This window comes from Varroa jacobsoni, unplaced genomic scaffold, assembly GCF_002532875.2.
Source record: "Varroa jacobsoni isolate VJ856 unplaced genomic scaffold, vjacob_1.0 scaffold_1339, whole genome shotgun sequence".
Taxonomy (NCBI): domain Eukaryota; kingdom Metazoa; phylum Arthropoda; class Arachnida; order Mesostigmata; family Varroidae; genus Varroa; species Varroa jacobsoni.
Window position 1 is genome coordinate 1 of NW_019214241.1, and position 12,071 is coordinate 12,071.

Below are 12,071 nucleotides of genomic sequence, written 5' to 3' on the forward strand. Positions count from 1 at the left end.
ATATATGTTTTTCATTTACTAAATCGTGACAAAATTGTTTTTGCCACTTAGAACCTGTGAATATTCTCGGACGCGATAGAAGGGGCCCGAAGGTCAATAACTTATAGGATTAATAGATTATAATTGCCAAAAGACTAACAGGAACATCACTGAATATTACGGTGCAATCCTAGTTGTACTTTGTTGGGGTGCAGCAGGGGTTTGCTCAGGCTAGCTTAGATGTTGAGGTTCGCCCAGCTGTAACGAACCCAAATTTGGCATCAGCAGCAAAACTAGTTTTAGTTGAAATCGGGTTATAGTGACTACGGCAACTCCGATCACGGCCAAGAGCGGAGATAAGCGGTAGTTTGCGACGTCACAATCAAAACCGGTTTTCCCTTGCGAGCGAACTGTTTCTCTCGCGTTTCTACCGCTCTTCAACTTTTCTTTTTGCTTTCTCCATCGTGTTTGCTTGGTCGCCAGCCGCGTTCGCTTCCTGCGCGTCTGACAACCCACCGCCTAGTTCAGACTGTGGCTAGCGCGTGTTCAGACGCTGACGGAGGTGGCGACTGCAGGATAGAATCGGCCGCCTAGAGGCAACTCAGGAACGAGAGAAGGAGCAGAGAAAGAGAGATCATGCGAGACAACTTCGATGGAGGCATTGCCAGCAGCCACTGCAGATTGTCACTGCTGTTGGAGATGCCGTAGCTGCATAGCGATGGCAACCGTGTGTGCATTTTATTTTTAGCCTGTAACGGGCCGCATCGCACCGGGACCATAATAACAGCAAACTCCGAAGATAACTAGAGAGAGAGAACCTGAAAGCGAACGGAATATTTCTCCGATCCGTAGAAAAGTCCAGGTCTACCCGCCCCCCTTAGGCTCTCTCAGGATTTGTGTTGATCTACAGTGACGCTTGCTAAACGTACTAGAGAGAAAATCGCTCGAAAGATTTTAATGGTGATTTCTGCCTGTCCCCGAAGCCTGCTCATTATAACCCAGTGGTTAGCGGAGCCACTAAAGAGCAGAGACATAGCGGCTGACTGGTTATTGTTGCTGTTATTATTCACGGCAATGGTTTTGTTCAAGGTGATGATGATTTGTCAGATGTTGAAAAACAAAGTCCGAAACCCGTTTTCGAACAGCTTGTAGGCTTTTCTTGGCCATTTCTTTCGATGACGGACACGGCTGTGATGCGAACCTATAAATGCGTTCCCTTCGATTACATTTCGCACTGTCCCTAGACTTTAACGGAACGAACAAACGACAAAGCAGGCAGACGCGACCAAGTCGACTAAACAAACGGTTACTCTAAGAAAGGTATCAGGCCGACGAAAAACCGGTACTCACGGGGAAAATTTTTTGCAAGTAGATGTTAACGAACGAACATGGCTAATTTCAACGGAAACGAAAAAATCGGAGAAAAGCTGCCCTCAGGTTTTTGCTTTTCGTTTTCGATTGCAGTGGCACTGAAGGCACTAGAGCGCATTTAAATATATACATAGGTCCTGTAAACATGAGTTTTACCTCTTCGTCTCTGTTTGGTTCGCAGTTGCTATTTCTGCTGCCGTTACAGATTTTAGTTCTGTTCCTGCGATCCCAACCGTTGATGGGGCCACCGCCGTTACCGGAACAAAGCACGCAGCGCAAATTTGCTACTCAGAAACTCGTTTTCTGAGCAATACCTACCGGATATACAAGGGGCATACGGCACACGTCTTGATCGTGGCAAACGGTGGGAATTTAAACGGATTTTTAAAAGGCATTCTACCTGTTATGTCTTTTGTCCAGCGCATATTTTCGACTCGTACTTGCTCACTGTACCTGTTGTTGTTCAGAAAGAATCGCTAAACACTTGATTGGCTAACGACCTGTTCGGTTTTTCGGCGATACGCAGTTTTCGAGCATATCGGACAACATTGTCAGACGAGATGGCCTAACCGTCTGATGCGTAGAAAAGTGGCCAACGGATCCAGGCCAAACGACAACGCATTCAGTCATGGCTCGTCTTCTGTTGTAACTAGTTTCGTCATATTTTTCTTTCGCCCCTCTAAATCATGTATTTGTCTCAGGTGTATTGTGCTCCGCCTCACGCCATATCAGCGACTGCTAACGAACGAGATAAAACACGGAGCACCGGCGCAAGTAAGTGAGTGAGCTTATATCTGACAATCCGTTTTAGAACTAATATAGAACTGAATTCCGCGAAGCACTACGTTCTATAGTACATTGGCACCCTGGTATCGTTGGCTAGACAGACTAGCACAGTCTTTCCTGGCAATCGTCTCTCTGAAACAGCTCGTTTATTTATTTCCAACGTTAAAAAAACTGTAATCGGAGAAATGTTAGTAGTAGCAGTAGCAATCAGCAGCTGAGCACGGGAATCACAGAGAATTGTTATAAACATACGAGTAATACATGCCACTCAATCACTTGCAAAGAAAACTTTAAATATACATATTTCGGTTGCCTCTACCATTATTGTTACTACTAGTAATAAAATCATTGTCGACGCCATTGTCGGTCACGTATGCCCCCCAGTTAGTGCCTTCGTCGAAGACACAATTCACCAGAGAGGAAAGCGAAGCGGATGGATAGATAGCTCATAAAGAAGACGGCTAGAATTGAAAGATGCACACTCTGTCGCGGTTTCGGCACGCTATTCCGGGACACTGACATTCAAGCTGTAGAGCAAAAAAATATAAGAACGCAGCAAACTGACAAGGTATGTTGTTGACTTATTATGGACGCGTATAAACACGTGACGATTTTTCCTAAACACAGAAAAAAAACTGGTGCAAAACTGATTCATAAGAAGCGATAGCCAAACAAGCAGCAAAACGATAAGGATAAAATAAGATAAGGAAAAAAAAATGCCAATTAACTCTTGCACAGGTTTACTGATTTTTATTTACTGAAGAGAATCCACTGGCAGCAATGAAAGCCACAAAAAAGCAAGCCATTCAAGATAAATATTCAACGACCGCGTCAGTTCTTTATCGCTGGCTGTCTATGATGATGTAGCCGATCGAACAAGCTTACTAGCGACAACAAGCCTAACGACAAAAATATCAACAGCAGCTGCGGTGATAAAAGTATCAACGCAACGTAGAGAAGGACAAAAAGCACTTTGTAATAGTCATCGTTCCTTTCGCTAGCATCAGCACGAAGTAGCAGCATTCAGCAGCGATGACGTGTGCAGCGCTGGCGGGAACGTCCCCAGCAACTACAGTACGAATACAGCAGTGGGGCGGCTTGCGAAACGCTATCGATATCTCTCTACTATGGTGAGGTAGCAACGAACGAATGGCCTCAAGTAGGTGCATAAGTGCTTTTTTCGAGTATTTGATAGTGGACGGGACGGGATTCAACGGGTGTCGTTGGAAAAGCAAAAAGAAAAACAGGCCAAAGCACGGAAACAAAGTGAAGAAACATGCTACAGAATGACAACCTATCTCTCTTTCCAGTTTGATTCCGGTCGTCATAGTGATCTTGTCGTTGTCCTTTGCTGCTTCTTCAGCCTTCGGACAAAGATACGATGACGACGACGACAACCTCAACGATAACATTATCGCCGTGCACTGTCCACAGTCGCCCCGGTATAGCATGTACTGTATTATTTCAGTATAGATCCTTCCCTTTTCTAGCGTCCGTGGACCGTGTCGTATGTTGGCGGTTGTGCGTCATACGTACTGCAACGCTCGGCCGGCAATACTACTTCCCTTATCTACGGTTCTTCTCGGACGTTCATTAGTCGCTGCTGGCGACAAGATGCTGAAGAAACAGAAATGCAAGTGCTTATATGCTTATATCGGTCGAATTTTGGTGCTGAAAGCAGGCGACATCGCTGCTCGGGGACGCAACCGTTGTTCGTTGCTTTCGAAAAATGTTTATGGGTAAAGGGCGCAACAGTGAACGGCTAAAGCGAAGATCGGCCATTCCGCTCCCTATCTGAACGGATGAGGCTGTATCAAATACTATCCGTACGTTCTTCATTAGGAGCAATTCTGTTGATACCTTGTTGTTTGTGTCACTATCCATAATAGAAACGGATATGTGGGGTGTTGGTGGGCCTGTGTTTGTCCTATTGGAACTTAATATTCGCAATAGAGCGGACTAAGTTGTTGATCCTTTTAAATGCATATTTAAAAATTAATTTCGACAATAACAGAACGTCTCTAAAATTGTGGCCACATGAAAAATGTAACATTTAGACCACGTATACAGATATTGACCGGAAGTAACGTTAGAGCTAGAGCGCTAATGTGAGAATTGTGGTTTGGTCTCGCTCTAGCATTGTCCAGTACAGCCAACTATATAGCCATAGGCAATCGTTAGAAATTTTGGCTAAGAGATCGTCTGATCTCAACGTAATTTGCTTGACGATGGATATAGGTTGTGATCACTAGAACTTTGCCGACCCACTGCCATTGGCATTGTCCACCCACTTTAACCTATTCATAGGTTTACGTTGTCGCAAATGTCGCAGGTGGGTTTCGTCTGACCAAAGGCAGATGATAACTTCAATGAGGCACATGAGAACTTCAATTAGCATTTACTAACAGACGTCTAAGGGCCACTATAACAAATAATAAGTAGACATTTTTACAGCAGGAACATTCGTCAAACATCAGATTGCTAAGCAATACGTACGTTTACCCACAGTTGATCTAAGTATCTATCTATCTCTGTTAATTATAAGTTTATTTTTGCAATTAGTCGTGAACTAGCGAGAAGCGTAAATATAATAGAAGTTACACGAATATATATATATCTATATATACGGATTAGCGATGTATCGTACCTGCAATTATCATGTTCAGATAGAACGTTTCTCTTCACATTGGCCAGTATCGGCATGCTTGGGACGCATCCAAACAATATTTCTGTTACAGAAAAGTGGAGTTTCGTCCACGTTGGAACGTGCAGTTCTACTCTGACGCGATTACGACTTTCTGCTCTATGTCAGAAATTCCGGAGTAGAAAAGAACGAACATTAAATATAACTATATCTAGTTAGTAAAGGACATCACATGCCCAGTGCAACCAGAAATGCAATCCTACAATACAAATATAGAAAATATACAAACTGAAGAAATGTTCTACTACGCTATTTTGGGCTTAATAGAATTTATATTGATTAATTTGGGGTGATGCCTAAAATGCGTATGCATCCCTAATTGAGAAGGCTACTTACTGCAGCCCGGTTAGACTGCGACAAACCTATCGTACTTTGAAATCCGTTTAAGTTACGTTAACTACATAAAAGACGGTGTCACACTTCTTGGCTGCAGGCTAGTTAATATAAATTAGACGCTCACAGTCATAAGTAATAGATCTTTATTTTTTTTTGTTTATAATTTCCTCAATATAGTTCCTGTTTCGTATTATACAATTAGCAGTGAGATCATTTTGGATTCATCACGTTCGAATGAAGCGTTCTCTGTTTAAGATGCCATAGTACAACAATAATTAAATAGCAAGTTACACACGGCAAACGCTATTGGCGCCCTGTTTGTGTCAGGATGTTCCTGATTCACTTGTAGCTCCGAATTGAAAATATACAACTTTGTTATCGTTTCCGGGCTGCCACAGCCTCACGACTGACCCTACTGAAAGCAGTTCATTTGCTGCCATTTTGCCCTGTATACTTTTTATGTTCTACGTTGGGAATGTGTCAGTTATACTATTTTTTGCTGCTCTATTTCAACTCAACAGGCCTAACAATGCAGATGGCTGGTGCCCAGTGCGTCCGCGCGGTTCTGCTCATACGTTTGCCCCCTAGATGCAAAATAACAACAAATAGGCACAGCCTCAGGATTCGTTACGTTGCTCGATTTCTTCGTATCTGCTTTCGTTTACGTGCATCACTTCGTGACATGCAAGTCTAAACACTGTCTTTTTGCTTTTTCTCGGGGCTACGGATGCAGTGCTAGGGCTGGTTATTGTTTTTGTGGGCCGTCACCCCTCTATGGCATTAGCAGGTACCAACAGACAGACAGTGGTAAAAGTCTCGTACAACTCGTTTTGTTGGCCACGAAGCTACAGCCCTGCGCCAGGGTCTTGGATGCATGTTGAACAGGACGCGGTTTGTTACTAGAGACAATCACTAATATTGTTTTTCTGCTCCACTTGAAGCTATTTCTGTTGTCGGTGTTGCAGCTGTCATGACAATGTTGATTCTGCCTGTGATGGCCAACCTGTGTAGGATGACTTAGTCGTCTTAGGCGTTTTACTGCCTGCATGGGAGAGTACTTGTATACCTTATTTTTTTTTTATCAAGTGCCATGCATCACGCCGAGCTCTTCGAGATTTCGCGAACTTGCAGTTTCTGACTTCGGTAAGACTGGCACCAATCAGCGAATTTCTGTATACGGACACGAGAAGATCAGCGCTGATCGTCAATACAATATGCAACTTGAAATGCTTATGTCGCAAAGCGATCCGAGATATACCTAAAGGCAGACTAGAAAGAAAAAGGAAACCCAGTGAAAAGTGGGCGGTAAGGCAATAAACGAAAAAAACGAAGACCTAGCAAAAAGACAACGACCTCTGTTTGCGAGTTGTCCTACTTCTTCGTTATGTTTTATTTTTTGTATTTTGGCTGGCTAGTGGTTGCGGTAAGGCCCGCATTGTTATCGAAGTCATAGCTTGGGGGGACTGGTTGCGAATCTATTCGATGTTTGTTTTTGGGAATTCGGCGAAATTTGCCCAGTGCCATGAAGTGTCGTGCTTGCACTATTCTTACCAGTGAGCAGTCGTCCTAGGTACAGACAAAGTTCTCAGCCGCGTAGCGGTGCGGCCTTTCTCTCTGTAAATGTAGTACCTCTCTCATATGTGCTTTTCACTCTCACTGTCCCTTCCTAGTTGCAGACGGCGGCAGCAGCTTGAGGAGAAGATCGCGAAAAGCACGACGAAGCCGATTGCAATAGTAATAGATGATCGCCATTCGATTTTTGCGTACCCGAGTGTTGCGCTACAGCCATCGAAATCTTTTGCGATGTAATTTCTTCGAAAAATACAAACACGGTGCAAGAGGCGAGTGCTTTCGATGCTTACAAATCGCGGACGAGTGACCCCCAGACGTGTGGCGTGGTAGGCGACTAATACAGTGAACGGACAGAAACTGGCAAAACACGGCCACGATTCTCGCCAAAGGTCAGTTTGAATCGGCTCAGCTTCGTCTCTTGCGAAAAGACAACACCACCGTGTACCGACATCATCTCGAGGATCAGCAGGCATCGACCTGCAATAGCGCACGGGGCTCCCCGAAACGAAGAAATTGTATACACATTGACTAGTGTTCCTAACAGTCATCCCCCCAGCCACTACCCTCTATCGTGCTAGTAGTAGAAGTTCCCCTCTGATTTGAATAGATACATGAGCCCCCCGTCTGCTATCTCAAAAAGTCCACTTCTTATCGGAGCGATATCGAACCATAGGTGACGAACGGTCGCAGTGGTAAGCGAACGCTGTATGCATAGTTCCAATGAAATGTTGTTGTCCAAACAATAAGAACTGCCATAGTACTAGTACTAGTAGTTGTTGAGAGAGAATAGACGATAATTTAAGTATTACTGACGATTGAGTGTAGCGGCAGTCAGTTATCCATCAGGCTGTACTCAACGGACAATGGCTGAGCCTAAATGGCATTCAAACGCTATAGAAGCTGCAGTGCGCCCCATAGACGAAAATAGCCGATGTCGTCCATGACGGCGATGGGCGTAGGAGCTGGATAGATACAAGCCGACTGCTAACGCAAACAACGAATTGTATTTGGCAAGTGGAACCGCGGGAACTTGTTCCAGCCATAACTATATCGTGGTGACCTTAGGTACAATAAAGAACGATATTATCATCGGGTATAGAGGGTTAGGTAGCACAGAGCAACCTAGTGTTGCTGTTTTAACCGAGAGATTTCGTAGAAGATTCACTCGATATCCTGAGTTGGTAAAACGTATATACGGAACTTGTCTCGCCAGATCGCCAAAGCAACAACGAATGTGATTCATAGTATCACATCAACGGTAGTTGCATAACTTACATTTGTCTGCTCCCTTTCAAGAATATAACAGTATTACTTCTTATAAAGGATTATCCAACGTGTTCCATTGGTGCAATGCAAGGGAAATGATTCTGATCAGAATCAGTAGCTGCCGGACCTTTGTGAAAGCTCCAGTCAAACTATGCGTTGACAGCACAAATATTTGACCGTGCTGATTAGATACTAGACCTAAATGCTAACTAACTAATCTCGAATTTTCACGGAGTTGTATTACTGGTACTACTAAGAGAAGTTAACAGGTAATCATACATTTGTCACGCATAAGGGGGCTAGATATCACGACCGTGACGGTGAACACCGGGTGATTAGGCCGCAGTCGATAAGCTCACATTAAACGTACTATGTCTGATTGATGATAACAGTATCACAAGAAAATAATCTCGCATACATATCCGTCCGAGGCACTGCCTTTACTAGTAGCAATTACAATCGGAATCAACGACTGCCATTAACGTTTGCACGATTGCAGTGGTCGGAACTTTGTAATTTCAAGACAGCTGAGCATAGCTATAGCCATAGCCATCGAAATGGCCGGCTTTCTCTCTCAAATCGCCTGTTATGCAGCCATTAGCCTCGTCACAGTTGACGCCACGTTCCATAATCACTGAATAACATCTCCCCGTACGTAATTCAGAACGTTCGTTCCGAGATCGGTTTTGCCGACATGGAAGGAAGAAATTCAGACTAGTATCCCCACGCACTGTTAGAGATGCCTTGGCTTGACTATTAATTAATGGCTACTAACCAATCAAATGTTTCGGATCGTATGCGGTGATACGATAACAGTCCCAGAGCCAGCCATTTAGATTTACATGATTTTGATGAGATCCTACGCCCTGTACATTATTTCGAACGAAGCTTATACGTGTATAACGCACGAAAACCAATCTTTATTATTATTATCAAGCCAAGATCACCGCCAACATAAAATGTCAACGAAGCGCTTCGTATCAACGTCAGTACGATGTGGATACATAAACTATAATAGTGAATGTTGCGTTCAAAGAAAGAATGCAGGAAGTCTGCACCTACAAATATACTTCGCAAAAGCGGCTGCATACATGTACACGCGCACAGAGCCGAGACTCATATCTTTGCTAAGATCTTTCTGAGTTTCGGCGCCAGGAGTCTTGTTCTCCTTTATCATCCAAGCCCGGGGTAAGACGGGGCAGTGAGGGAACTCGGATGGGCCAAGAGAACCGTCCCCGGCTCCGTTTTACTAACGATTGGATACTTTCGAACCCAGAAGTCGAGTCACGCTTCGCGTGTCGAGCTCTTCGTAGCCTCAATAATAAATCGTCAAAAACGATGAACGAATCCAAAATCAAAATGAAGCTTCGTCGTGAAAATCATCTAAAACAGAAAACAACTGCCGGCCAAAAGACGAACGACTCGAAGGAGCCTAAAATAATAAGTTCTGAAATTTATTAGCTCATCGATATGGCGAACTCATAGCTCAATGCAATGCGGGTTTAGAACTCTTCAACCAGCGGTGTGAGTTTTAACTTTAGGCTTATCAAAGAAACTAGCTGCTACCCCATTGGACAAGTAAAGATAAAAATAGAAAATTGGTGGCAATTACGAAAGTTAGTTTCGACCCAGTGGTAAGTAATACGCTTACCAACACAAGGCATATCGCTGAATTAGCGACGAGAGATCTCGAATCTTATGTAACTATCAACAAGATAATGATCTTTCTAAATGATGTTAACCTACCAGCGACCCAGCATGTGGCCTGCAACCAACAGCTGCCGTAAGAAACAGTCGTAGGCTTTCTTCGTATACCTCGCTGAGAACGCTCAGCGCTAGAACATTGACGTTAAATTATTTTAAAATTATTTTTCCATTAGTCCGTATTGTTTAAACTCTCTACTTTCGGTCAAAGTGATAAAGCGAACGATTTTAATAGTCTCTGTCCCGTTCGCCGCGGGCCAAACCATCAATAGCACGCCTAGTATATGCCTAGGTACGCTCCAATGAACGGCTTTTATGGTTTCGGATCACAATATGATTGGCTGCTATGTAAAATATCCTCACAGCTTACGTTATCGAGCCCTTTTCTAAATTCTGATATGAATCTGTTATCACAGAATTGGACCACACAACAACAGATCCACCTATTAAGTACACTAGACACATTATATACATAAAGCGTAAATACTACAGAAAATTTTTACAATAGCCACAAATTTTCGTAACATCCGAATTACATTGTTTGCTAATAACATCCGCGGCCTACGCTACTTTGTCCTGACCTTATCCGATCAAAGGCTGATTACGATGAGCATTGGAGAGTTACCCCGTCAGCATCGGCTATAAATCACGTAGCCTTCTACAATATATCATAATGTACTTAGTGGCCACGGAAGCACGGTAGATTATCAGGTTCAACCAAAAATGTCAACAACGAAAATTTAAATCACCACCGAATAAATGGCAATATTAAGATTCTTCTCATAGCATCCATGGTGACAGCAGCAGCAGCAGCAGCAAAAATGCAATTGCAGAATATGACACAAGCCCACCCCGAAAAGGTTGGGGTCAACCAGTGCCTGGCGATCGCGCAACCTGACGATCTTATACGCCTATCATATAATGTGTAGTTAAAACTGACGTAGGATCCGCACAAGGGCTCAGCCAGTCCTACGAATAGTACGGAGTCGCTCTCACGGTGTCTCCAGCAGACTGACCGCTGGGGATCGCCTCTGTGAGTGGGATATGCAGTCAGGGCTTACAAGAGGTCGTATACAGGGGGCAATTAGAGTGAACGTGACCCCAGTATTAAGCGTGCTGCTAATAATCGCAGTTTGTAGCGAGCCCGACCGTACCTGCTAACTTCCGACAGCGGTCAGCCGCTGCTGGCAAAGACAAGCCGATAGGCCATTCGACGCACACGTAAGTTGCCCGCGCACAAAAGTACAGTGTGGATACACATGCTCCCGCACTGATTATTTAATGTTATTAGCCCCTTTATGTGTTAATCGCTGTAAGCTGCCCCAGTTCGTTTCCGATGCTAACTCTCAGCGGATTTCATACATAGCAAAAGCCGCCAGCAAACCTTGTACGTTGGGCTACATGTGCGCAGACCATAGGTAGCTCCCCAGGAGCGCGCGGGACTGCTAGCGTAGGCCCTGCTTGGCTCCACCGAACCCACCGACCCATTAATAACACCGAGTAACAGACAGGTGATCGTGACTCTTTGAAGAGAATGCAAGTTGCAGAAATCAAGTAAATTAGATCAGGACGAAAACGTAACATTTGACGACTCACAACTGTGGCGGGAATCCGATACATGATGCAAGAACTTCTAGTCGGCCCCTGCTTCCACTTGCCTATCAGCCTCGAACTTTCTCCCGATCCTGTCGAAGTATTCCAACAAAATCTTCGTCCATAATGTTGTTTTACGTTGTAGCAGTCCACAGGTACGCCGGCCGCCTCGAACCAACAAGACCTTGTCAAGGTAATCATATGGCAACGATTCCAGCGTGTAAGCACCGTATCATTTAGAACAGATCGTATCCAGTCGCTGTCAAGCAGTGTTGTAAATGACTATAGCAGTCGAATTTCTTGTAACCGTTCGTCATTTAAGCACGTGGATGGAATACGGCCACGACCAGATTGCCTAGATCAACACGTCTCTGGGAGAAACAGACGCACATGCAGACTGCAGTATGAGGCTGTATGTGCATGAGGCTGCACGTGTCAATGAGCAGACGGTCGCCACGCAGTTCTGTAACATCGTGTAGACATCTACTACAAGACAGCTGGCCTGTGAGCGGTCCCGAAGAAAGCAATTAATACGCTATTTTTTTTGCACAGATAGGAAGTTGTCGGCTTCGTACTATTAATTTAACGTTGTTACAATGAGCAGGCTATGGAAAAGGGAGAAGCAGAGAATAAGTAATACAGGAGCATTTCTGATCGCTATTTAAAAGGCTGAAGGTTTTAGTAGCAGGACCGCCGAAGGCAGTTTTTTGTTATACGCAGTCTCGTCGATGTAATAGGTTCAACTAATTATAGGGAAAAA

The 12,071-nt window shown here is 44.2% G+C and overlaps 1 long non-coding RNA gene across 1 annotated transcript; it reads right to left on the reverse strand.

The window, feature by feature from the left end:
• Positions 1 to 6,343: 6,343 nt before the first annotated feature.
• Positions 6,344 to 11,775, reverse strand: LOC111268984 (uncharacterized). The gene is made up of 2 exons (XR_015314416.1): positions 11,315 to 11,775; positions 6,344 to 7,225 (listed from the first exon to the last, which is right to left on the reverse strand). It is a non-coding gene; the product is annotated as an uncharacterized LOC111268984 (long non-coding RNA).
• Positions 11,776 to 12,071: the final 296 nt, after the last annotated feature.